Below are 25386 nucleotides of genomic sequence, written 5' to 3'. Positions count from 1 at the left end.
AAGCAGAGTGCCGCTACCAAGTTTAAAGCAACAGCGAACACATGCATGAATACGGTAAAATGTACGGCCGATATTTGAAAACACAGCATGCATATGGACGAGCATACAAAGATATGTACGGCACTAGGGACACTGATTTTTATGTATATTAGGGCTCCCTAAATTGGGGTAAAACTGAATTCCGAGATTATCCTATATGATTGAAAGTATGCATATATACATACATACACACAACAATTCCAACAATTCCATTCGCCAGGAGGTCAAGACTTGCACAGTCGCCTCCACGTTCCGCTCCACCCATTAGTGCTTCTTCGCAGAGGCTGAGCGAATCAGAGCCAGGGGCCGAGGGTGGAGCATACGACCAAAATGCTTTCTAGTGCCTCGGAAAGCTTATTAAGGAGATGAAAGAGCTTGTAGGAAGTGGGAAACGCACCATTAACCAAAACCTTCGGGATTTGGTCAAGGCTATTGCGATTTCCTACGTGCAAGCCACGGATGCGCTCAAGAAGACGAGTAAGTCTTGCTGGGAAGTGAAGCAGTCACAGACTGCCCCATCTCTGGCACAAAGCATGGCCGTGAGTGTGCATGCGGGGGTACGCCATCGCCGCAGGTGCGGCCAAAGAAGAAGAAGAACGCGCAAAAGTCCTCAGGAGTCGTGAGCGCACCAACGAAGGAAGTAGCAGAAGTATTAAAAGAACCAGAAAAAGGAGGAGCTTGGGCGACGGTTAATAAGCAAAAGCGCCCGAAGCAGAGACCAGCCCGCTCCGACGTAATCCTGATCAAAAACTCAGGCGATTGCTCATACGCGGATATCCTTAAAGCTGTTAAAAATGAAGAGTCATTGAAAGAAATGAACACAATGGTTCGTAAGATCCGCAAGACTGCTAAGGGAGAACTCATCTTCCAACTCAGTAGGCAGTCGGACAATGACACTGCAAAACTTTAAGCAGCTGTAGAACAAGCTCTCTCAGGGAAAGCCGATGTCAAGTCCCTCAAGGTGGAGTCTCTGTGCGAAATACGCGATATAGACGAAGTAACGACGGTTGAAGGGGTCTGCCAGGCGCTGAACACACAGCTTGCAGGCTTCTATGCTATGCCGTCTAGTGTGCGATCCTTGCGCAAAGCATATGACGGTACGCAGACTGCGACTATTTCTTTACCCACTGAGTTAGTTCGGGAACTTACGAGAAGTGGTAAAGTCCGAATCGGATGGGTTATATGCCCAGTCCGAGCAAAAGTTCAGCCGAAACGATGCTTTAACTGTCTCGAGTTCGGACACATAGCAAGAAACTGCGGCACCGAATCCAATCTCAAAGGCGTCTGCTTTAAGTGCGGGGGCCAAGGGCACGAGGCGAAATCATGCACTAACGCGTTTAAGTGCTTATTGTGCGCTAGAAGAGGGCTCAGCGGCACAGACCATCACACTGGTGGCTATAAGTGCCCAGTATATAAAGAAGCGGTCCAGAAACAAAGGCCTTTATGAGATTATTGCAACTTAATCTTAACCATTGTGAAGCAGCCCAGGACCTTCTGGCACAAACAGTTTTGGAGTTGAAGATTGACTTAGCACTTCTTAGTGAGCCCTAGAGAGCGAAGACTGCGAATTGGATACACGACGAATTGGGCAAGGCTGCTATTTGGTCCTGCAGACATAATCCCTTATATGCGGAATTAATACTTAAGGAACGAGGATTCCTATGCGGTAAGATGTATGGCATTTACGTTTACAGTTGCTATATACCACCTAGTACGCCGCTGGACGCGTTCGAAGAAATCGTCGGGAAAATAGCCATGGATGCGACGTTGCGGGAGCGTTTTGTCATCGCGGGAGACTTTAATACATGGGCTATAGAGTGGAGCTCACAGAGAACATCTCCCAAAGGGAGGGCTCTGCTCGAAGCATTTGCATGCCTTGATGTAGCGCTCCTTAACGTGGATGGGCAAAACACCTTCTTAAGAAACGGGTTCGGCTCCGTAATCGACATAACGTTTGTCAGCGCCAATCTCTACAGGTCGGCTGAGTGGAAAATCAGTGATTGCTATACTCAAAGCGATCACTCAGCGATTGTGGTGGACATCAACCTCGAGGGGGGAGGGCGGCCCACTATACAGCCACCCCTAAAAAACAGAGGTTGGAATATCAATACTTTTGACCCCGACATATTTAAGCTAATGTTGACAACAGTCGAACATAGAGGAAGTGCTAACGACATGGCGAATAAATTAATGGCGAATATTAGAGCAGCATGCGATGCGTCAATGGCTAGAAAGCCCAAGCGCAAACAACATTGTTCCACATTTTGGTGGAACGATCGCATACATTCCCTAAGGAGTGAGTGTATTCAGGCAAGAGGCGCTATCAACGAGCCAGAGGGAGACCGGAATTTCTAGAGTGCAGAGCTACCTACAAAAGAGCGCGATTCGCACTTAAGAGAGCAATAAAGGATAGTAAGTGCGAATGCTTTCTTAAGCTTTGCGATGACGTCGAGAATGACCCGTGGGGCACAGCTTATAAATTGGTTTTTAAGAAATTGAAACACAAAGGAGAGGCGATGCCAACATGCCCCTCTTTTCTCAGAAACGTGGTATATACTTTATTTCCCGCGCAAAGGGAGCTAGTTTCTCCCACATCAGGCGCCGCGCTATACTCATTTGGCGAGGTTACCGTCTTCGAGGTCCTTCAAGCGGTGAATTGACTGCAAGACCGCAAGTCTCCTGGCACTCACACTAGCTCTCACTTATAATACGCCAACATTTGCGAAACTATTTAATGCATGCTTGGCTGAGGAGACATTTCCTACAATATGGCAACGACAAAAGCTGGTACTGCTGCCAAAGCCTGGTAAAAATACGGCGGAACCATCTAGCTACAGGCCCATTTGCCTGCTCGACTCCGCCGGTAAAGTTCTTGAGCGAGTCCTCTATAATCGACTCCAAAAAGAAATTGAAGATATGGGTGGTATTTCCGATAACCAGTTTGGGTTTAGGAAAGGAAGATCTACCATTCAAGCTGCGAACATGGCGAAGGAAGAGGCCCAAAAAGCCATAAGTGGCACTCGATGGCTCGAAGGCTCTAAGGAATATTGCCTTATCATTACTTTAGATGTGAAAAATGCCTTCAACACTGCCAATTGGACAAAAATTCTAGACACGCTGGACCAGATAGGCATATCCCTTTACCTGCGTAGGATCATACGCAGCTACTTTGAAGGTAGAGTGCTGGAATACGAAACGGCTGCTGGAGTAGAAAAGGTTCACGTCACAGGCGGTGTTCCTCAAGGCTCCGTGCTCGGTCCACTGCTTTGGAACATTATGTACGACGGAGTATTGCGCCGCAAGGTACCAAATGGGGTAAAAATTATCGCCTTCGCGGACGATATCGCGATGGCAATCACGGCAAAGCACCTAGGCGAAATATGCGCCAAATCTAATACAAGCATTGCGATGGTTCAATCGTGGCTTACGAAAAATGGACTGCAGCTGGCGGAACAAAAAACAGAGGCTTTACTCATATCAAGTAGGAAACGGGTGGAGCAGGTCACTATAAGAATCGGCCGCCATGACATCGACACGCTGCCTGCAATAAAATACTTGGGGGTTGTGATAGACAGGAGGTTGTCATTCAAAACCCACTTAGAGTATGCCAATGGAAAGGTAGCAAAAACCGTTGGAGCACTATCTAGGATAATGATAAATGCAAGAGGACCAAAGCAACGACGGCGTCAAATTCTGGCTGGCGTTGTAAAAAGCCAAATACTTTACGGGGCTCCTGTTTGGCATTAGGCCACGGAGTATAAATCATACTTCCGCGGGGTAAACCCGACTTACCGCCTGTGTGCACTACGCGTCTGCAGCGCCTTTAAAACTGTATCTATCGACGCACCACTAATCATCGCAGGAATATGTCCTATAGACATATTATCAAAAAAAGCAGCGACGATTTATCGGGATCAAAGCTCACGTGACGGAGCACGAGAGCTAAGCGTGCAGAACTGGCAGCTCAGGTGGAATGCCTCAACAAATGGACGCTGGACACACCGATGTATCCCAGATATTAATATATGGGTATCTAGAAAGCACGGCGAGGTAGATTTCTACCTCACACAGTTTCTGAGTGGTCACGGATGCTTTAAGGAATACTTGCACCGATTCAATCACGAGCCTAACAACATATGCGGTCACTGTGGTGGCGATACAGTAGAAGATGTTTACCATGTATTTTTCGAGTGTCCTAGGTTCTATAGCTCGAGATGCAAACTGTGCAGAATATTTGGAAAGGATTACACTCCTGAAACAATTGTTGGATGCATGGTACAAAGCAAAGTAAAATGGTCCGCGGCATGCGATGTAATAGCGAAAATAATGAAGTGTCTACGAAGTCTTGAAAGGCTACGGCGCAGCAGCGAACATTGAACAGTCGAGTTGGGTGGGTGGAGAACAAACTGCAAAGGTGGAGGGGGTCGAGCTAGGCACATATTGAATGCAAGGCCTCCGTACAATTAGCGGCGTGAGAATGATAAAATAAGGAAAGACCGTAATATATGTAGGTAATGTAATAGTAAACCAGGCGACGGATTGGAGACAAGGCCTCTTCAACCGTCCGAATACTGCCCCAGGTGAAGGAATAAAGCACGGATTGGAGACACGGCCTCTTCAACCGTGCGACCAAAAGCAGTCAACATACAAGCAACGACAAACCTGCGGATTGGAGACAAGGCCTCTCCAACTGTAGAAACAACGAGTATGAGTTTAAACGTCTCACATGTAATCAGGGTTTATACACGGATTGGAGACAAGACCTCTTCAACCGGTGGAAGTACGAGAAAAGCCCCGTAACGTACTGTGGGGAAAAAAACAAAAAACCTATCAAAATTAAATGAAAACAGAAAACACCTATTGAAATTAATAACAAAAAAAAAAAAAAAACCTACAATACAAGTAGTCGAACGCACAAGCATGCCATTAGCACTATATGCACAGTGTTTAAGGTACGCTTGGAAATCTTCGTAGAAGTGGTATGTGTCAAGCACATTCAGGTAGTAAGCAGGGCGTGCCAGGCCCAGCGTTAACTATACCGTGGGACTATCTAAGTACAGCAACGTGACCCCGACAGACGTAGAGCTTATTGCTCAACCAACCTCCCGACGGAATACTTGACGGTAGTACCGGGGGGTAAATGGTACTCAGACGGTAGGAGGTTTAGTGCGGTTAAAGTCCCACACTGACTATGAGGATTTCGATGCTTCCTCCTCGTAAAAAAAAAAAAAAAAAACACACAACAAAGACATGACAACGGAAAAGGGAAATGTATGTTAGCATGTAAGCGTATGTATATATTAATCGAATACAACGACAGTAGCGTTAGGCTATTATTCGAGTTTATCACTTTTCTTTTTATAATTGTTATTGTAAAATGACTGACTACCTGCGCGCATCTCTACATAATTTTGTAACGGAGGAATTGTTAATAATGAATTGTTTTTAGGAAATAACCGTTCGCCGATGTGCGAAAATCGTATATAAGGGCGACAAATTCGCATGAATAATGAGAAGCTAAGAGATAGGCATACGAGTCAGTGGGCTTCTAACATTGATCAGAAGCGCGGCCTGAAGGTTTCCTCGTAATTTCGTGTTTAGTTTTATATTCTAGGTTTCTACTCAAACTGACGGAGAGCTTGGCAGAGGGGCTCTATCCCAGATACCCTTATCGAGACAGTGCCAGAGAATGGTAGTAGCTATTAAGGACAATTTGTTTTTAAATAAATATTATGACGTTTCCAGAACTTCTTTGTTTATTTCTTGTGATAGGAATAGGTTCTCCCATCAATTATAGGGACACTGGACAGTCTGGGCATACATCAACAAAAATAAGTCCTTCACATATGGCGCCCGAGCAGGAAATCATTAAAGCTTTAATAAAGGATATTCAAACGAAGGTAACAATGACATACGGAAATCAAATCAAAACAACGAAGGCTAGCCACAGAATCTAACAAGGAAAGGACACTCAAACAAGGCAATGGTAAAAGTATCATAGGTGTATTACCTCACCCGAGAGGAGCTGGGAAGTTACAACTTGGAGTTCGGGCTGGAGGATGCAGTATCGGTAGACGAACTAAGAAAGCGACTAGCGGAAAAGGACAACGAGAAATGGCAGGAGCGGCTTACAGGCCCAGCTCTGTGACACGACCGGATGACATCTACACTAATCATAGTTGGTCAACATCTCCAAGTGCTACGAAAATGGATGACAAGAATACACGCGGAGCATCCAACCAATACGAGGTCACACAACTACCACTATATACGATACAACAGCCAGGCACACACGCAAAAACTGTGGACCGGGTTTGAAAGTGGGGTTTAAAATACAACGGGGGCAAGGATCCTCTAGGGTTCATCGAACGCGTTGAGGAACTAGCAGAGGGATACGAAATCAACGTCAACTCGATACCAAGAGCATTGCCAGAGCTACTCAAAGACAAAACGTTGGTTTGGTACCGGAATAACAACCGGAGCTGGAAAGAGGGGACTCGTTCAAGGAGGATTTCCTAAAGTTTTTCCTCAGCTCCAGATATTTCGAAAAGTTGGACGACGAGATACGGACACGCACGCAAAACCAGGAGAGAAGTTCAAGGATTATGTGCTAGCACTACAGGGAGTGATGCGACATGCCACCTACACCGAAGATAAAAAGCTAAACCGCATATACAGGAACTCCCACAGACAAATCCAGCTGTATGTTAAAAGAGGCGAGATCTGCAGCCTGGAAGAATTGGTAAGTTTGGTAGAAGATTATGAAAACATTACTCCTGATAGAGATCCGATTCGACCAACGGCAAGGCCATTTGTAACACGGCTTCCAGAAGAACGTTACCAATACATAACGGAGGAGGAGCAAGAACAGCAGGCAGAGGTATAGCCGTCCCAGAAGTCGGACCCGACACCAAGATACATCGATACAAGTACGGCGTGCAGACGATGCGGAGGAGGCGACCATGTCACATACAGTTGCCGTAGCGCTCGCATCGAATTCTGTTGGACATGCGGAAAGATAGGCACACTCACACGAAACTTTTGTAGGCGCACGCAGGGAAACGGCCAGAGACGTCGTTGGCACCGAGGAGTGGGGTCTTCCCAAACACAACTTCGGGAAAACTAAACACGTTACGACAGAAAAAGGGCCGGATCTTGGCAAAAATTACGTTGAATGGCGAGGAGGTGGTGGCCGCAATCGATGCAGGGACGACGCGAAGCTTTGTGAGTGGAACAATGGCAAGAAGGCTGAAGACAGCTGTATTCAAGACGATAGAAACGCGAGTGATACTGGGAGATGGCAGACCTAAGACGATCATAGAAGCGTTAGATGCAGAAATGAGAATGAGTAACCAAGTGCTGTGAAATAAAATGCTAATCCTACCAGGACTATTCGACGAAGTGGGGCTTGGAATGGATTACCTGGCGAACGTGAACATGGGGATGAGATGCGGAGAACAAACGCTAATCTTTAATACAGACAATCGGGAGGAGGAAGCGGTCACATGTACAACAATGGTGGAAAGTAGACATGGAAGTAGTCACAAAGATAATAGCCTGAGTGTTGGGAATACAGACGAGTCGGTGAGTGAATTTCTCAACAAAGTATTACAGATGTTGGAGGAAATGTCAGGTGTATCCAACGTGGCCACGCACAAGATAGTGATGAGAGACGGGACGGTCGTCAAAAGGTATTACCCGAAGAATCCTAATATGCAAGAAATTATAAATAAGGAAATCGATCAGCTCGATCGAGAAATATTGTATCGAATCTTCTAGAAGTCCGCACAGCGCACCAATAGTTTTGGCAAGAAAGAAAAATGGTAAGTGGAGACTATGATGCGTGGATTACCGCCAACTAAACGTAAGGTAACCTACACATCCTGGACAGGGTGAGAAGTGCTGGGTGTATCAGCAGCCTCGATTTATAGAATAGATATTGGCAAATCCCCATGGAAGAAAACAGAAAAAAATACACCGCATTCACTGTAACTGGACGTGGACTATATCAATGGAGGGTAATGCCGTTCGGCATACACTCAGACCCAGCAACTTTCCAGAGAGCACTCGATCACGTTATAGGACCAGAGTGGGAACCTTACGAATTCGCATACCTAGATGACATCATCATTACGAGCAAAACATTAGAAGAACACACAAGACACCTGACGGAAGTATTTCAACGGCTACGGAAAGCAAACCTTAAGATAAACCCGGAAAAATGTGAGTTTTTTAAGAAAAGTTTAAAGTATCTAGCTCATGTCGTTAGCGAGGAAGGCATTCACACGGACCCGGACAAGATAGTAGCCATCAAAGAATTAACACCGCCAAACAATTTACGCGAACTACGAAGATTCCTAGGAGTGGTATCGTGGTACAGGAGATTCGTCTCAGACTTTTCACAAGTTTCACACCCGTTGACGTCAATGCTAAAGAAAGGAATGAAGTGGAATTGGTCGAAAGAGCAGCAGTCGGCATTCGAAGCATTAAAGGCCGCACTCACCCAAGCACCTGTACTAGCTTGCCCAGATTTTTCGAAGAAGTTTTGTTTACAGACGGATGCAAGCGATTTTGCCCTCGGAGCAGTGCTCACTCAAGGATTGTAATGAACCAATCGCATCATGCCTCCGTTGGCTCCCACATAGTGCACCATCTATGCAATGTAGCTGGCCTCATTAGCGTATGTCATTCCAGCAACAAACTTCTTCACGTAGACAATTGTTTAACTTATTTTTGCACTGAATTAGGGATCATCAGTACTGCTTTGCAATAGCTCTCCGAGTGGGTATAGGATTTAAGGAGCGGGTACTCTGTTTGCTACAACCGGCTAGTCTACGGCGTATATGGGGGGATCTTGCCCCTACACTCACTTTTATCTCGGTTTCTCATTAAAAAAATATCAAACAGAGATTTACAAAAAAAAATTTTAATTTTGAGGCCGTCCAAGGGTTAGGCTCATCCAAATCAAACAATACCCAAAAGAACGCATCAAAATTTACTACGGAAATAAAGAGGAAGAGTGTTAACTAATACACAACCACCTGCCACGCCTTGCATCGTTTGGGGTTCTTCCGGCAGAGGTGGAAGGTTAAGATGTCGTTGCCCTTCCGTCTACACCCACCCAACCTGCTAAAAGAATGGTAAAAGTTGTTCTCTTAGCCCACACATACTCACCATATCCCCTACCACAAATATCCAATAGAAGTTAAACCTTCATTTTTCTTTCACAAATCCTTAAGTTTTAATTAAAGTTCGTTCAATCACACATTTCGTTTTTTTTCCTATATCTACTACTACGCTAAACTTGAATTTTTTGTATTTATTTATTATTTTGTGCTATATGTATTTTAGTATATGTACATATATGTTAACCTACCTAAACTGTTCCTTACATCATATATGTTAGCTCACATTTAAACATGTTTATCGAAATCGAATTCTCAATATTTCATTTTATTTCGAAGTCTCTCAATTCAAAAAAATAAGTTCACAAATTTACAAAAGCATATATTTAAATTAATTCTCTTGAGCAAAAGAAAACATTTCTCTGGTTTCTATGATTTCTTTACATACTCCAAAATTCTTCTTATCTCTTATCATTAGTCAAACATGTTAATTTAAGATTTCCTCACTAAATACAATTTATAATCAGTCGCTCATTATACAAATTCTCTTATTACCCTACCACTAATTCAAAAAAAAAAACAATGTTATTTCTCAATACTATTTCTCTCACATTCAACATAATACATATAGCCTGAGATCTCTGTAAGTTTATATTTAACATAGTTTCAAACATATTTATACATTCGCTCTCAGTTTGCGAGTGAGCGAGAATCACCGCTTGCACTTAATAAGCAGTATGTTAACTCTCGATGTTGCGCTCTCATATGCTCACAACACTTAGAATTAATTGAGTTGGTGCATGGAGTATGAACCAACAACGAAAGAAAATTTAAGTTAATGAGCAGCTGAGTATGAGAAGTTAGAAAACATATTTATGAAATTGAAGTTCTCTTTGAAATTAAGAGAAGGAAAGCAAAAAAAGTCTTTAGCAGAAAATCGAAATTATGTGAATGCGGCAACATAGCTTTCTTGCAGCATGATCAACGTTGATGTTCTTACATGCCCCAATTTCATATAGTTCGAACAAAGACAAAAGAAATTCAAAAGCTCATGTCGCAAAAGTTTATTATTGCTCAAAAAAAAAAATCTTTATTATTTATTTATATTTTTTTTTTTGACTATTTTTAACGTAAATTTTTTTTGTAGAATTTTGTGACGATGTTAACCCCTCAAGTGGTGCAAATAAAAACATGAATTGGTTGAATGAATATAGATATACAGACCGGTTAATTTTTACTATGATAACTTACTTTTTCTTTTCATTAAGGTAATCATTGTCATGAAAAGAAAACATTCATTGCACAAAAAAAAATGTAAAAATTAAATTATTTTATAACGATTTAACAAAGAAACCAGCTAATTGGATTAGCTAATTTCATCGTTCTTTTTCAATTGATGAATGATCCAATTCAAAAAATGAATTAATAATAACGTATATTAACAATAACTTTTTTTTTCTTGGTTAATCAATAATTAACAGGTCTGTTATATGTACATGCGTCAAAAGATGAGGCACTTACCGATTCATCCTCCTTCCGCTGCCCAGTGGATGGAGTGTTGTCGGTTGAAGCTACAATATTATTAGGAAGAAAACACAATCACTTTTTTTTAGCACCTTTTCCCTAACAACACCCATTTTTCTCTAGTGGTATATTTTCTTGGGCTTTTGTACTCGCTCGCTTACTCACATTCATCTTTTCACAATAAAAATATTTTTTTTGTTTTGTTGTATGTTAGAGAGCCTAAGAGCCTACATATATTATACTTTTACTTTTCTGAATATCAAAACCTACAAACTACAAAAAAAATATTTAGCCGCTGTGCCTCCTGAACCTGGAAACTCCTGGCGATATCTTGGACTCCAATTTCCCATCTTGCCTCACTTAATTGAAGATTTTTCCTCTCGTAGGATTTTCTTCTTGATGTAGAATTTTCACGTCTAAAAACAGCAAGTCAAATGCTTTGGTCATTATTTTTTTTTGTACTAAGTTCGCCAAAAAAAAATATATATATACATTTTTTTTTATTTTTGCAAGGCTTAAATTTACAAATGCAAATTTTTGTTAACTTGGGTTGAGTTTTTTTTTTTTTTAGATTTTATAAAATTCTGGTATCATTTTTTTTCTATGAAGTTCGGTTTTTGTTTTTTTTATTTTTTATAATTTGTTTGTTCACTTCCGCAGATATTTCTCGAAATAACATACGTTAGTTTCGTTTTGTTCTTATTTTTTTTCTCGCCTTTGAACTTACAAATAATAATTTTTTTTTCTTTCCGAATTTATCTGTTATTGTTTTGTTTGTTCACTTTAGTTGTTTCTTTGATTCGAAACTTAATCTTTCAATATTTTTGGTTTTGTTCTTATTATTGTATTGAAATATTGAAGTTTTTGTATCCACAAATCCAAACAGTTTTTATTTCCTTTTTAACAAAAGAAAATTTTTTTCTTTGTATAATTTTTCGGTTCACTTCCCGTATTGATATCATTTTTCTCTTCGAATTTTGTAATGTTTTTTTTTTCACTTGTAAGTTTTTAATTTTATTAACTTTAAAAATTTGAAAATTCTTCTTAGTTTGACGCGATGCAAAGCCGGGATAAACTTTTGATTAATATATCATAATTTTTATCTTTTTTGTGGTATAGAAACTTTCAAATAATTATTTTAATACATTTTTTTTTCCACAAGTTAAATTTTTTTTGTTGGTATAACGTTTTTGTTCACTTGTTCACTTCTGATACAACGTTCTTTATCTATTTTGATAAATTTTAAGAAAAAAATTGATTTCGTTGTAAGTTTCCAAAGATTCACTTTGTAAGGTTTAAATTTGATTAACTTTTACAGTTGAACAAAGTGGCCTTTCTTCGCAACACTTAACACTTTCAAATAAAGAGGTTTATAGTTTTTTCTTTAAAAACGTTACAAATTCAGTTGTTTTTTTTTTTATTGTCTAATAATTAAGTATATAACTTGTTAAAAACTTCAGCTTCTGACTTTAAATATTCACAAATTCAAAGTATTAAAAAATGTATATAAAGGGAGCGCGTCCGCGGTTGCCGAATGATAGTACTTGACTAGCGAATGGAATATTGTTCATGCGCGATGGCAGTGGTGGGTGTTCGTTGGCGCCTTTCCATTCGCCGCGCACGGCTGCGCATAGGAATTGCCGCCGTCTAATGGGGATGGAGGCGGCTTAAACAAAAATTTTTTTTTAAATATTCACACGGTGTCGGGACAGGATTTTTAATATACATTTTTCTTTACTTTTTCTCGAACAACCGATCACGTTTAAACTCCTTCAGTAACTGACTTGTCCATCTTTTTGCAATCTATTTCCAAGTTCGGTTACCGCCGCAATTGAGCCACTTGCTCTCAAAAAAATTGCTTGCGAACTATTTTCTATTAAAAAAATTGTTTACGAGCTATCTGTCCCCGTTAATCGGCTGTTTTCGAACTATTTTCCTTTGTATAGTTTTTATATTTTTAGTCTCTTCAAACCTATAGAATTTATATTTTACTCCCATACTTCCCGCTGTTATTTTAATAAGCACTCTCTCACACAATTTCTGCAACATTTTCCTACAAAACTCCCACAGTGTAAGCCCCGCTGTTATGAAACCTGATACCATCTGTTCCCACTTCTGTTATTAGAATTTATGTTTGAACTCATTAATGTAACATTATCTTGAACTTCGAAACTGCGCATATGCTGTTAAACCATATATTTGGGCTTGCCCTGTTAACATACTACAGGTTTGATATACCACTTACTAATAAACGAGAAGCATTTCCTATGCCTACCGGAAATAGAATGCTTATGACTAGCGGATATCAGTCGAGCCTCACAGGATCAGACAGCGAAGAACGAGTGATTGCTTATGCGAGTCGCCGACTTAACAAGGCAGAATCAAATTACTCCCCGACAGAGAAGGAATATTTGGCAATAGTTCGGGCGATAAGGAAGATGAGACCCTATCTAGAACGTGTTCACGGTAATCACGGACCACCTAGCTCTAAAATGGTTGAACTCGATAGACAGTCCGACGGGACGGATCGCTAGATGGGCACTGGAACTACAACAATATTCATCCGACGTGCAGTACCGGAAAGGAAAGTTAAACGTGGTGGCAGACGCACTTTCGAGACAGGCGATGGAGGAGCAACTAGGCACGCTGACGATAGAGAAGGCAAAGACGAGTGCAAGTGGTTGAAAGCGAAGATGGCAGAGGTAGGAAAGGCATACGAGTTCGTGGGCTTCTACCACTGACCAGAACACGGCCTGAAGGTTTCTACTTCATTTCGTGATTAGTTTTATATTCAGTAGGATGTTTCTACTCCAACTGACGGAGAGCTTGGCAGAGGGGTTCTACCTCAGCTACTCTTATCGAGACAGGGCCAGAGAATAGGAGTAGCTATTAAGGGCATTTTAGCTTTAATTATACTTTATAACGTATTTTCAGAACTCCGTTGTTTATTTCTTACAATCGGAATAGGATCTCCCACCAACTATAGGAACCCTGGACGGACGGGGCATACCTCAGCAAAAATAAGTCCGTCACATAGCTTTCATACCAAAGGCGGGGAAGATCGGTCACGTGTATCCCAAAGACTATAGACCCATTGGCTTAACATCATTTCTGCTCAAAACCTTTGAGAGGCTGATAGATGTGTACATAAAGTCCAACTTGAATGCAAAGCTGCTCTCCACAACACAATATGCGTACACCAAAAGCGGCAAGTCGGTAGACACAGCATTGCATAGGGTGGTAATAAGCATAGAGAAAGCCTTGGAATATGAGGAATATGCTTTAAGAGCCTTCTTAGCCGGCGATTTCAATAATGTTTCTAAATGGGCGATTATGGTTGGCTTAGTTACACTAAACGACATCCAGCCTTAACGAGATGATTGCCGGCATTTTTCAGGCCGGTTGAATATTGTCCTAAGTCAATAACTTCCTCAACAATCTGGTTGCTTGCATTTATTATGCTACTAATTTTCTATCCTTTTGGATGAAAACCAGCGCGACATGTCTAATTGCAAATTTATTTATTTATTAAGCGCTTTATTTATAATAAGGTTCTCTTTGTGACTCTTAGTTTCTTCATTACTGTTGGTCATAGTGTTATTGGCTGTTTTTTTTTTTCTTTTAGAGCTTTGCATACTTCCACTGACATTTTCTTTTCTAGATATGTAAACTTTGAAGCCGGTGTATGAGGACGGCCCGGAGGCGTTCTTCTGCCGACATTCCCCTGTACAGCGGGCATAGTCGTATGCCGTGATTCTTATAGCAAAACCGGCAGGAGACGGTGAGGAAGTCAACGCGTTGCTCCGACTTGTTGCGTTTGACTGAGAAGCCCGTCATTCTGGAACGGGAATTTGTTATTACTTGTTTTGACTCCAGGGGGTTGGGTGGCATATGAGCGGGTACTGGTAACTGATTGGCTGAGATTGTGGTTGGCGTACTCGGGATAAGGGATACATTTGGAGTGCATAATGTTATTAGGTTCTTCTGCCGACACATTGACGTGTAGTGGTTGGACCCACTATGAGGTTTAGTAAACTTTCATTGAGATACGCCTAAACGTATCTTTAATTTTGAAAATCTTTTCATCAGAATGAAAATTCTGATGTTGAAACAATCAATAGTAAAATTAAGAATTATTAAATATAGACTTAGGACAAACTATATTTTTTGGTGGCCTAAAGCAGGCGATAAGCGATAATATACGGTATCTCACGGTAAACCCGTGTGTTGTCACGGCTCCTTGTAATTGCCCTACAAAAATTTGGTCACAAAACTTACCCCCGCCCATGCAAATGTGACTATGAATATAACTTATGAATGACTGTAAAATGACTAGTCAAATGACGTCGTGCAGATAAAATGTGCGACAGATGGAAAGAGGCCTTTATCCGCTGTCTGGGAACACTCTTGGTGTTGATTTGGGCCATGTTGTGTGAGAATCACAAATTGTGGTGTATTTGTTGATTTCAACACAACCCTGGCGGGAATAGCCTACACTATCGAGTGTGGCAATTTGTAGCGCTGTCAGCTGATAACTCTTCCACTCATTGGAATAAGGCAGCTGTGCGGTGCTGCCAATTTGGCAGCGTAATGAGACATAATGGTCATGTCATGCAATTATTTAGGAAAAGCTCGCGTCAGAGTCCTGACGCGACATAAAATTTATAGTCTTTTCGAAAAAGTTTAATTTCTCCCTTGTTTGTAGTATCGAAAGCATATATGACACTACTTTATTCTTGCTTGGATTTCAAGCTAAAAGGACTGACGAAACTTTATCGGAAGTTCAGTACACAAAAACAATTCCTATCATGAAAGCGAGGCCACTATTGAGTGTGACATGTTTCTGTTTATGTTTTACATTTTGACTGTGCACTAACCTTTTAACAATGAAAACCATGCAAATAAACCGCGAAAATTATTTCGGTCTCGAGTGGTTCACCTTTTGTTTTCACAAGAAAGTTGATTTTGATTGTGTTTATGCACCACATTGTCAAAATAAAACAAATATTTCATTTGTCGGAAAAAATTAAAGTTGTTCGGGTACTAACACTCGAGTTTGTTGGATCCCGCGGATCCGACTTCTGATCCCATGGGGTCGCGCGCAATGTGTTTACGGCGTAAGAAAAGACAAAAGCAAATGTCATCGAGTGGCAACCTTGATTCGTTCATTCAAAATGTCCTTCATTCATGGAAATGAATATAGAGACATTTTGAATGAATTTTCACTATGAAAAATAACGTGTGACGGGAAGTATGAGTATCGTTCCCTTTTTGATAATTTTATATTTTATTTTATTCGATTCTCCTTTTTTTCTCGTTTCAGATGCCAAACGTTACAGCAGCACCATCACCTTCCTCATATTGCAAAATAGGATGCTATTAAACAAATTTGAAAATAGTAAAGAAGCTTTTATTGAAAGAGTAATTATCAAGAGGAAGTTACGGCTAAGCTACCCCGCAGTAAATCGTCGGATTACTTTCGAAATCATTGAAACGGCCATACCACTGTCATGCCTTATGCATTATATGCACCTACCACTAGCACCTCCGTCATATTTGTTTTATTAAAATATCCTTTAAAGGCTACTACAAGTGCATCGGTGCATCCAAAAATTACACCTGACACACAAATTAGTCATGCCCTGTGACTAAAATGTTTGGCTACATAGCATTTCGGTGGTTTCGGCGCTATAAACTTTTCTTCCTGTTAGGTGTTCTTACATTGGGAGTGCAAGTGTTTCTAGCATACAAATCGCTAAATATGTCTAACTCCAATGGAGTCTTGACCACCCAAAATTCATATCTAGAAGCCAATGCTGCGACGCTGGCGCATGCCAATAATCAAGCAAATAAACGATCGTTTGGTAATGACTTTGTAAGTGAGCGGGCTGTTAACTATCAACAAGATAAAGCTGCATTTAAGCTAAAACAAACATCATCATCAATGGGAAACAACCGCAATAACAATGCTAGTCAACTCATACTTAATATTGCACGTTTTGGAATTAAATTAATTGTTATATTACTGCCAAGGAAGCGATTTCGGCACTGCAACGCTCGCGAAGTCTAGAATGTCGAAAACAAATTGCTCAAACTGCATGTGCTATTCAATTGGGAAATTTTTATGCGAAAAAATTACCCAACCACTGTCGCACTGGCAATCATTCAGCGAATACTGCGCTCGGTTGCTATCAAGCTGGAAGGGAGTACTGCCTACTTTCTGGTTATTTTATCAATTATAAAACCACCAACACGCCACTAAAATGCATACAACTTTGTCTACAATCGGGGTTTCCATATGCGGGTGTACAATATGCTAGCGAATGTTTCTGTGGTGCTGATTTGCCACCTGCGTCAGCGAAATTGCCAGACTCTCGGTGTAACATGAAATGCTCGGGGGGTCCACGTGAGCCGTGCGGCGGTTTTTGGTATTAATATTTACGCAACTGGGATTACAATTCATAAATCAATTTGAGCTCACTGCTTTTAAGCATTTCTGTTAGTCTCTTCGTCCCTCATCACCCCTCACTAATTATGCATTGTCGTCTCTGCATAACAAATAAATCCAGTAACTCGGTTGTTTGAAAATTTACAGAGTTTACGCCGCAGAACGCCGAAAACAGAAATGCGCGCACACAGACTGAAGGTGTACGAATTGCATTTTTGTTGACGCTTAATGGGCGGGGCTTGCGCCAAGAGTATCGTTTAATTAAATCCCTTTATTCGCCATATCATGTATTTTATATACAGGTAGATGCGCGCCAATCATACCTCTACCGCAAATTGACGGAATTGGAATCGAGATTTCCAAACATTCGGCTAGGCCGAAAACGTTTCTCAACAATCTGTGGTGGTGCATCTTTACTGACAATGTTATTGCAATTCATGGAGGATCTCTTAGCTTCTGAGTGGCAATGGGATTTGTGGGAGTGATTATCCAGTTAAAACTATAGATAAACTCGTGAGTTTTCTAACTATAGTAACCCTGGACGGACGGGGCATACCTCAGCAAAAATAAGTCCGTCACATAGCTTTCATACCAAAGGCGGGGAAGATCGGTCACGTGTATCCCAAAGACTATAGACCCATTAGCTTAACATCATTTCTGCTCAAAACCTTTGAGAGGCTGATAGATGTGTACATAAAGTCCAACTTGAATGCAAAGCTGCTCTCCACAACACAAATTCGTACACCAAAAGCGGCAAGTCGGTAGACACAGCATTGCATAGGGTGGTAATAAGCATAGAGAAAGCCTTGGAATATGAGGAATATGCTTTAAGAGCCTTCTTAGCCGGCGCTTTCAATAATGTTTCTAAATGGTCGATTATGGATGGTCTTAATTACACTAAACGACATCCAGCCTTAACGAGATGATTGCCGGCATTTTTCAGGCTGGTTGAATATTGTCCTAAGTCAATAACTTCCTCAACAATCCGGTTGCTTGCATTTATTATGCTACTAATTTTCTATCCTTTTGGATGAAAACCAGCGCGACATGTCTGATTGCAAATTTATTTATTTATTAAGCGCTTTATTTATAATAAGGTTCTCTTTGTGACTCTTAGTTTCTTCATTACTGTTGGTCATAGTGTTATTGGCTGTTTTTTTTTTCTTTAAGAGCTTTGCATACTTCCACTGACGTTTTCTTTTCTAGATATGTAAACTTTGAAGCCGGTGTATGAGAACGGCCGGGAGGCGTTCTTCTGCCGACATTCCCCTGTACAGCGGGCATATTCGTATGCCGTGATTCTTATGGCACATCCGGCAGGAGACGGTGAAGGAGTCAACGCGTTGATCCGACTTGTTGCGTTTGACTGAGAAGCCCGTCATTCTGGAACGGGAATTTGTTATTACTTGTTTTGACTCCAGGGTGTTGGGTGGCATATGAGCGGGTACTGGTAACTTATTGGCTGAGATTGTGGTTGGCGTACTCGGGATAAGGGATACATGTGGAGTGCATAATATTATTAGGTTATTCTGCCGACACATTGACGTGTAGTGGTTGGACCCACTATGAGGTTTAGTAAACCTTCATTGAGATACGCCTAAACGTATCTTTAATTTTGAAAATCTTTTCATCAGAATGAAACTTCTGATGTTGAAACAATCAATAGTTAAATTAAGAATTATTAAATATAGACTTAGGACAAACTATATTTTTTTGGTGTTTGCCTAAAGCAGGCGATAAGCGATAATATACGGTATCTCACGGTAAACCCGTGTGTTGTCACGGCTCCTTGTAATTGCCCTACAAAAATTTGGGCACAAAACTTACCCACGCCCATGCAAATGTGACTATGAATATAACCTATGAATGACTGTAAAATGACTAGTCAAATGACGTCGTGCAGATAAAATGTGCGACAGATGGAAAGAGGCCTTTATCCGCTGTCTGGGAACACTCTTGGTGTTGATTTGGGCCATGTTGTGTGAGAATCACAAATTGTGATGTACTTGTTGATTTCAACACAACCCTGGCGGGAATAGCCTACACTATCGAGTGTGGCAATTTGTAGCGCTGTCAGCTGATAACTCTTCCACTCATTGGAATGAGGCAGCTGTGCGGTGCTGCAAATTTGGCAGCGTAATGAGACATAATGGTCATGTCATGCAATTATTTAGGGAAAGCTCGCGTCAGAGTCCTGACGCGACATAAAATTTATAGTCTTTTCGAAAAAGTTTAATTTCTCCCTTGTTTGTAGTATCGAAAGCATATATGACACTACTTTATTCTTGATTGGATTTCAAGCTAAAAGGACTGACGAAACTTTATCGGAAGTTCAGTACACAAAAACAATTCCTATCATGAAAGCGAGACCACTATTGAGTGTGACATGTTTCTGTTTATGTTTTACATTTTGACTGTGCACTAACCTTTTAACAATGAAAACCATGCAAATAAACCGCGAAAATTATTTCGGCCTAGAGTGGTTCACCTTTTGTTTTCACAAGAAAGTTGATTTTGATTGTGTTTATGCACCACAATGTCAAAATAAAACAAAATTTTCATTTGTCGGAAAAAAGTAAAGTTGTTCGGGTACTAACACTCGAGTTTGTTGGATCCCGCGGATCCGACTTCTGATCCCATGGGGTCGCGCGCAATGTGTTTACGGCGTAAGAAAAGACAAAAGCAAATGTCATCGAGTGGCAACCTTGATTCGTTCATTCAAAATGTCATTCATTCATGGAAATGAGTATAGAGACATTTTGAATGAATTTTCACTATGAAAAATAACGTGTGACGGGTAGGTATGAGTATCGTTCCCTTTTTGATAATTTTATATTTTATTTTATTCGATTCTCCTTTTTTTTCTGGTTTCAGATGCCAAACGTTACAGCAGCACCATCACCTTCCTCATATTGCAAAATAGGATGCTATTAAAAAAATTTGAAAATAGTAAAGAAACTTTTATTGAAAGAGTAATTATCAAGAAGAAGTTACGGCTAAGCTACCCCGCAGTAAATCGTCGGATTACTTTCGATATCATTGAAGCGGCCATACCACTGTTATGCCTTATGCATTATATGCACCTACCACTAGCTACTCCGTCATATTTGTTTTATTAAAATATCCTTTAAAGGCTACTACCAGTGCATCGGTGCATCCAAAAATTACACCTGACACACAAATTAGTAATGCCTTTTCGGCATTGCAACGCGCGCGAAGTATAGAGTGTCGAAAACAAATTGCTCAAACTGCATGTGCTATTCAATTGGGAAATTTTTATGCGAAAAAATTACCCAACCACTGTCCCACTGGCAATCATTCAGCGAATACTGCGCTCGGTTGCTATCAAGCTGGAAGGGAGTACCGCCTACTTTCTGGTTATTTTGTCAATTATAAAAACACCAACACGCCACAAAAATTCATACAACTTTGTCTACAATCGGGGTTTCCATATGCGGGTGTACAATATGCTAGCGAATGTTTCTGTGGTGCTGATTTGCCACCTGCGTCAGCGAAATTGCCAGACTCTCGGTGTAACATGAAATGCTCGGGGGGTCCACGTGAGCCGTGCGGCGGTTTTTGGTATTAATATTTACGCAACTGGGATTACAATTCATAAATCAATTTGAGCTCACTGCTTTTAAGCATTTCTGTTAGTCTCTTCGTCCCTCATCACCCCTCACTAATTATGCATTGTCGTCTCTGCATAACAAATAAATCCAGTAACTCGGTTGTTTGAAAATTTACAGAGTTTACGCCGCAGAACGCCGAAAACAGAAATGCGCGCACACAGACTGAAGGTGTACGAATTGCATTTTTGTTGACGCTTAATGGGCGGGGCTTGCGCCAAGTGTATCGTTTAATTAAATCCCTTTATTCGCCATATCATGTATTCTATATACACGTAGATGCGCGCCAATCATACCTCTACCGCAAATTGACGGAATTGGAATCGAGATTTCCAAACATTCGGTTAGGCCGAAAACGTTTCTCAACAATCTGGGGTGGTGCATCTTTACTGACAATGTTATTGCAATGCATGGAGGATCTCTTAGCTTCTGAGTGGCAATGGGAGTTTGTAATAAGTTTAAGTGAGAGTGATTATCCAGTTAAAACTATAGATAAACTCGTGAGTTTTCTAACAGCTAACAAAAATCACAATTTTGTAAAGAGTCATGGACGTGACACACAACGTTCTGCAAAAGAACAAAGCAACCGAAAGCAAAGCTTGCTAAGTATCGTTCTCAATTGCTGGAACCTGCCAAAATGGGAGAGAAAGGTGATGGTTTCGATGTGTTAAAAAGTGGCGATGCGCGCGTAGCCTTAATTGAGTCATTGAATATAAAGGTGCCAATATACAGTTGCTCGATTTGCCTGGAATTATTGAGGGTGCCGCGCAGGGCAAAGGTCGTGGTCGGCAGGTAATCGCTGTAGCACGTACTGCAGATTTAGTTATCATGATCCTGATGTTAGGTGCACCTAACCCAAATGTGCTCGAATGTGAGTTGGAATCTGAAGGCATACGATTAAAAAGAAAGGGTGGCGGTCGTAGTCTCAACTCGACTCGCGCTTTTACGCGTTGCAACGAAGAAAATAGGTGCGTGCTAAAATATTTTATTGTACCGTCAAAAGACGCTAATAAAGACTTAATTTTTATTGCAGCTTAACGACTAATCGAACAAAAGACATTGCCCAATATGATGGCACCCACAGGGTCTCGAGGGGACTATGAAAGAAAGATGATGGTGAGTAAAAAAAAAGTATACATAACAATTTTTGTTAGGCGTTTTTTATGACCGTAATACAGCTCCTAAATCAATGGCGCATAGCCATAGTCAATACAAAATATGTTCTAAATCCACCGCAGCTTTGTGACATAACTTTTATGAGCTATCTGTCAAAAAGGCTGCAACTAAATACAAAACCTATCCCACCCTGACCACGGGTACGCGACAATTCGTTTGTTGTTCTTTGGTATATTGTCGTTGTTTTAATTTGCCATGTTGTGGAGCGCAAAGCTTAGGTTTCTTCGATTTTAATTTAAGGACTTGTTCAAGTTTGAAAAAAAAATTATCATAACAATACTTATAAAAAAAGCGATATAAACAAGTTAGAAGAAAATGTAATAGTCTCATTTCCTACAAAATCTTGCTATTCTCCTCAGAAGAAAGAATCCTATATTTATATCTGATTAACACCGTATTATCTTTACATAAGAGCTAAATATTGCTTAAAGAAATTTTGATTATCTTAAAATTTCCAGATCTCTGCTGAAACTTGGCTTGCATATTGCAGTGTGAATAATAATAGCCGTATTTTTTTTTCTTTGACATATACCATAAAATCAGTGGGACTGGCTGTTTATTTATATATTCAAGTAAAATATTACAAGCAAAGTTTTGATTAAAGAATGTGATAAAAATTAAAACAATTTTAGTTACTTCCGCCAATTCAGTTTTTGTAGCAAAAGACTTGAGATTTTCATCAAATAATTTACTCATTGCTTGTAGTGTTTTGTTTGATAAATTAACTTCTGATTGTTGAATTGGTTGTTTGGTGTTACCAATTGCGCCGCGAGTTTGATTTTTATTCAATTGTAAATCGTTTGAATTTTCGATGGTATCAGTATGATCTGTATTAGAATGTGATTGAGAGTTTTCAGTGTTGGTTGTGGTGTTGGCCTCAGAGTCTTGTTCATTTTCAATACCTATTCCGTCGCTTTCAGGATTAAGGGTATTGGAATTCGAGGGCAAAGCCTCTAGGAGCGTAGTGGGTTCAAAATAGCCCTGCTCTCCTGGAGCAACTGCAGTTGCCGATCTTGTCACAATGCCATGTTGTTTAAGGATTTTATACTTATCATACATTTTATATACCTCTGGGTGGGCACGCTTCATATGTTTGATGAAATTGGACGATACATTTTGTGTCCACGCAACACGACTCGACAAGAAACGCAACGCGCTATAATTGTGTCACCAGTTTTTAAGTGCATATTCTCGGGCACTTCAAAAAAGGGCGGCGAAAATAGCACTGCAGCTTCTCTGCGATAACGTTTAGGTGGTTGCTGTGGCAAAGAAAATCCCAGATGTTGCATCTTATACTGGCCACCACCACCTACACCACCATTACATGCGTTAGCGTTACTCAAATAATCGAAATGCCTTTTTTTGGCCAGTATTAGTTGGTATTATATCTCCGGGCCCAATATAGATCTCTACACAACTGTCATATTTCACACTTGGCTCCATCGCATCTGCCCTTGGAACTACAAAGTTTTTATCGATTGCCCATCCAATTATTTTGTTATTTCATTTATGTCGCAGATAGTAGATCTGCGTTAGGATTGTTGGTTTCGTTCGGGGTGAACGAGAGCTGGGTTACGCGGTTTATTGGCCTCGTTCGGGGTGAACGAGAGCGGGGTTAATTTTATTTAAGGGGGTTTGTTATAACGGGTGGGAGTTACAAGTCTCCCTCACCCTCACTGGATGGTGGTAGTAGGACCAATTTCGTGATTGGTCTGGTGGTTTGTCCCCTTGCCGTATCCAGTTCGACGACTCGAACTCGGTTATCGGGGCCATAGTAGAGGTTGGCTATCCGACCTAATCTCCATTCGTTGGTAGGCAGATTGTCCTCTTTAAAGACGACTAAGTCCCCCTGTTTGACAAAGTTCGTTCCGTTGTCGGAATAGAGGTTTTTCGGGCATCCTCGTCTGGCGACAAACCGACTAAATGCTGCTAGAAACGCGGCGGTGCTGATGTCGCTAGTCGCCTCTAAGTGGATCGCCTTAGTCGCAAAGCAGACGAATAGGCAGACGTAACCCTTAGACGTCCGCTGTAAGACTTTATGCCAAACGGTCCTGAGAAATCCACCCCGGTGTTGGTAAATGCCCTGCTAAAGGTAGTGCGTTCCGCAGGGAGGGATCCCATGAGTTGCGTCGGAGAACGTTTGCGGAATAGCGTACAGGCCTTGCAGTTGTGTATGATGGATCGGATCATATTTTTGACCCGAGGTATCCAGTATTGCGTGCGTAGGAGCCGCAGCATCAGTTGGTTTCCGCCATGTACGGAAATGGTGTGGACAAACTGGACTAGGAGACGGGTGAGTCGGCAGGCGTAAGGGAGGATTATCCGGTGACGCTCGTCGACGGGAACGTCCCTGGATGCGTTGAGACGACCCCCAACCCGAAGGACACTATCTTCGTCGATAAAGGGGTCTAGGGAGAGGATCTCGCTTTTGGCCGCGATGGGTTTCCTAGCTCTCAGAGAGCTTATTTCTTCGGCATAATGGTTTGTTTGGGATATCCTGATGAGACGGCTAGTCGTAGCCTTGATTTCGTCAGGCGAAATCTGGTGCGACTCTGCTTTAAAAGACGGTTTAGTTTTTGGATGGGTTCTATTGGCGAATCTTAAAATGTAGGAGATTACCCGCAACGCCCTTGATAAATAGGAAAACCGATCAAGAATATCCTCGCTATTGTTGATATTTGTTGCTGCATGCACTTGTACTCGTTTTTCTTCGCTGTTTGTGTGGTACTCCTGTTCGCCTTGAGATGGCCATTCGGCTTTGCCTTCTTTTAGCCAAGAAGGTCCCTGCCACCACAAAGAGTTGTCGACTAAGTCCGTGGCTGGAAGTCCTCTGCTGGATAAGTCCGCTGGATTTGATGCGGACTCGACATGATGCCATGCTTTCGTTCCTACCTTCTCCACGATTTTTGTCACCCTGTGAGCTACAAATGTTGACCAGGAACACGGGGGTTTTCGAATCCATGCAAGGACGATGGTTGAATCTGTCCATAGGTGAATGTTAAATGTGCCTAAGTTCAGGTTCTCCATCACAGTTTCCAAGGTCTCTGCCAGCAAGACGGCACCGCATAACTCCAATCGTGGTAATGAAATTGTTTTCGCTGGTGCCACCCTTGTTTTTGCCATAAGTAGGCTAACGTAGATACTATCGTTGATCTTAGCTCGCACGTAAACCGTAGCCGCGTAGGCTTTTTCGGACGCGTCACAGAAGCCGTGAATTTCTATGTCGTTGGTTGGAGTGAAGTGCACCCACCGAGGTATACGAATCCGGTTAATGTCAGGGTACTCCTGCATAAAGGTTTGACATCGATCTGAAGTGATTGCGGATACCGGTTCATCCCAGTCCGTCCCCTCCAGCCAAATGTTCTGCATTAGTATCTTGGCTACGATGATAACTGGAGCAAGCCAGCCGAACGGGTCGAAGAGTTTGGCGATGGCAGATAGAATC

The 25386-nt window shown here is 41.3% G+C and overlaps 1 pseudogene; it reads left to right on the top strand.

Annotated features, from left to right (window-relative positions):
• The first annotated feature begins 16341 nt into the window (after nucleotides 1-16341).
• LOC137235254 (uncharacterized) lies at nucleotides 16342-21803 on the top strand (annotated as a pseudogene).
• Nucleotides 21804-25386: the final 3583 nt, after the last annotated feature.

The sequence above is a fragment of the Eurosta solidaginis genome, chromosome X (genome assembly GCF_040869045.1).
Source record: "Eurosta solidaginis isolate ZX-2024a chromosome X, ASM4086904v1, whole genome shotgun sequence".
NCBI classification, from domain to species: Eukaryota; Metazoa; Arthropoda; class Insecta; order Diptera; family Tephritidae; genus Eurosta; species Eurosta solidaginis.
The sequence above is the reverse complement of the archived record's forward strand: the minus strand, read 5'-3'. Positions and strand labels throughout refer to the sequence as shown.